This window comes from Canis aureus, chromosome 5 (assembly GCF_053574225.1).
Source record: "Canis aureus isolate CA01 chromosome 5, VMU_Caureus_v.1.0, whole genome shotgun sequence".
NCBI classification, from domain to species: Eukaryota; Metazoa; Chordata; class Mammalia; order Carnivora; family Canidae; genus Canis; species Canis aureus.
Genome location: NC_135615.1, coordinates 11076656 through 11079962, shown reverse-complemented (window position 1 = coordinate 11079962; position 3307 = coordinate 11076656). Strand labels below are relative to the sequence as shown.

Here is a 3307-nt window from a genome sequence, read left to right as displayed (position 1 = left end):
TCTGCTTTCCTATATATTGTAAATTTAGTAGCAATAATAATAATATGGCTAACAATTATTGAGCATCTATTAATCTATTATATGCAGGGACACTGCCTTACATATATTATCTCATTTATTTACCAAAAAAATAATTAAGAAGCTATACTACTACACCCATTGCACAGACAAGAAAACTGAGGTATGGGGTGGGTTAAGAAGCTTGCTCAAGATGTGTGATTGAAGAGTGAGTGGACCAAGATTAGAATCCCACTGATGTGAACCCAGAGCCTACATTCTTAATCACTGTAGTATTAGAAGGAGGAAAATGAAAGACATAAACAAATAAAAATTATTATTATTATTTTTTTTTTTTTACAAATAAAAATTAAATCAGCATGCTGATTTTCCAAATCAGTGTCATATTTCTTACATGGTAGCTCGGGATCCCAAAGGCACAAAAACTGAAGGTCACTCCTGGTCTTCTTAAGACATGAGCCTAGAACTGGCAGAGCACTGATTCCACCACATTTCACTAACTAAAATGAGTCACAGGACTATCCCTAATGAAATGAGTCCACAGGGGAGTTATGGTTCACTGGGGTCATCTTTGGAAATGAGCTACTTTGTCAATAAATCAATAGAGAAGAGAAGATAGAATGCTTAAAAAATATCCCATTAAGCCAGAGAAAGCAGGAGAGGGAGGAAAAATAATAACAGAATAGATAGAACAAAAAAAAATGGCAAGATAGTAGATTCAAACTTAAGTATATCAATAGTTACTTTAAATATAAATGGACCACACACCCTAATTGTAAGACAGAGATTGTCAGACAAGATTTTTTCTAAAAAGCAAAGCCCTACTATACATAATCCACAAGAAACCCACTTTCTATTATGACATAGATTTGTTAAAAATAAAACAATCAGAAAAAGAAATTACAAGCACTAGTCACAAAAAAAAGGAGGAATGGCCATATTAATACCAACCAAAGCAGCTTTAGGTTATCAGAAATAAAGAGAGACAATTCACATTGACAAAAGGTCAATTCATCACAATGACAAAGAGATTCTACATGTATATGTGTTTATAAATAGGGCTTTTAAATACATGAAGCAAAAACTGACAGAACCAAAGAGATAGAAAAACCCACATTTGCCATACAAGATCTCAACACTCCTTATTCAGTAACTGATAGAACAAGGATCAGAAGATCAGCAAGGAAAAAAAAAGAAAAGAAAAGAAAATCAGCAAGGATATACAAAACCTCACTAACAAAATCAATCAAAATTGCAACAACTACATTAACAACTATAGAATACGGTTTTTTAAAGTGACATGGAACATTCATCAGTAATGATCATATGTGAGGATATAAAATACATATCAATAAATTCAGAATAATTGAAACCATAAAAAGTACATTTACCAACTATAATGGAATTCAGCTAGAAATTGATAACAAGGGACACCTGGGTGGCTCAGCGGTTGAGTGTCTGCCTTTGGCTCAGGGAGTGATCCCAGGATCCGGGATCGAGTCTCACGTCGGGCTCCCTGCATGGAGCCTGCTTCTCCCTCTGCCTGTGTCTCTGCCTCCCTCTCTGTGTCTCTCATGAATAAATAAATAAATCTTAAAAAAAAAAAAAAGAAATTGATAACAAAAAGAAACATGGGTAACATCCAATTATTTTAATACTAAGAAACATACTATACAATAATGTGTGGCTCAAAAAAAGAAACTAAAATCCTTTCGGCCGGAACCGCCATCTTCCAGTAATTCGCCAAAATGACCAACATAAAGGGAAAGAGGAGAGGTACCCGTTATATGTTCTCTAGGCCTTTTAGAAAGCGTGGAGTTGTTCCTTTGGCCACATACATGCGAATCTATAAGAAGGGTGATATTGTGGACATCAAGGGAATGGGCACTGTTCAAAAAGGAATGCCCCACAAATGTTACCATGGCAAAACTGGAAGAGTCTACAATGTTACTCAGCATGCTATTGGCATTGTAGTAAACAAACAAGTTAAGGGCAAGATTCTTGCCAAGAGAATTAATGTCCACATTGAGCATATTAAACACTCAAAGAGCCAAGATAGCTTCCTGAAGCGTGTGAAGGAAAATGATCAGAAAAAGAAGGAAGCCAAAGAGAAAGGTACTTGGGTCCAACTGAAGCACCAGCCTGCCCCACCCAGAGAAGCACACTTTGTGAGAACCAATGGAAAGGAGCCTGAACTGCTGGAACCCATTCCCTATGAATTCATGGCATGATAACTGTAAAGAAAATAAAAGACCTCAGGATTGTAAAAAAAAAAAAAAGAAAGAAACTAAAAGAAAGATTTTTAAATATTTTAAACAGAGTGACATTGAAAACACAGCATATCAAAAGTTGTGGAATGCAATTGTGCAACTTCAAACTAACATAACACTGTAGGTTAATTATACTGGAATTTTTTAAAATTCTAAATAGTTTAAAAACTAAAATTTTTAAAAAGTTAATATGAAAAGCAAATTCTCTTGCTTAAAATATCAATAGATGTTTTACATTAACTGTTAAGTTAGCATCAGTTTTGGAGGGATAATGTCCATATGCTTTTATTTGCTTTGGATCATAAGACCAAAAATATGGTATTAAAATTACAAAAACAGGGGATCCCTGGGTGGCTTAGTGGTTTAACACTTGCCTTTGGCCCACACCTGCTTCTCCCTCTGCCTGTGTCTCTGCCTCTCTCTCAGTGTCTTTCATGAATAAATAAATAAAATCTTTAAAAATAAAATGAAATTACAAAAACAAAAACAAAAAAAAAACAAAACACATTGCAAGACACAAACTAGAGCAATGTTTAGAAAATTTATAAGTTTAAATGTTTATATTAGAAAAGAAGTTTAAAATCAGTGATTTATGCTTCCACCTTAAGAAGCTAGGAAAAGAAAAACACATAAAAGTGATAACAGGAAAAAATTAATATGAGAACAGAAATCAGTGAACTAGATATAGGCAAAGAACTAAATAAAATCAAAACTTGGGTTCTGGGGATCCCTGGGTGGCGCAGCGGTTTGGCGCCTGCCTTTGGCCCAGGGCGTGATCCTGGAGACCCGGGATCGAATCCCGCATCGGGCTCCCGGTGCATGGAGCCTGCTTCTCCCTCTGCCTGTGTCTCTGCCTCTCTCTCTCTGTGACTATCATGAATAAATAAAATCTTTAAAAAAAAAAAAATAACCATTTAAAAAAAAAAAAAAAACTTGGGTTCTGAACAAGATAAATAAAATTGATAAACCTCTAGGTAGACTGATCACAGATAAAAGAAGACAAAACACAAATTATCAAT

General features: G+C 34.9%; 1 pseudogene; it reads left to right on the top strand.

The window, feature by feature from the left end:
* The first annotated feature begins 1740 nt into the window (after window positions 1-1740).
* LOC144313320 (large ribosomal subunit protein eL21 pseudogene) lies at window positions 1741-2315 on the top strand (annotated as a pseudogene).
* The last annotated feature ends 992 nt before the right edge of the window (window positions 2316-3307 follow it).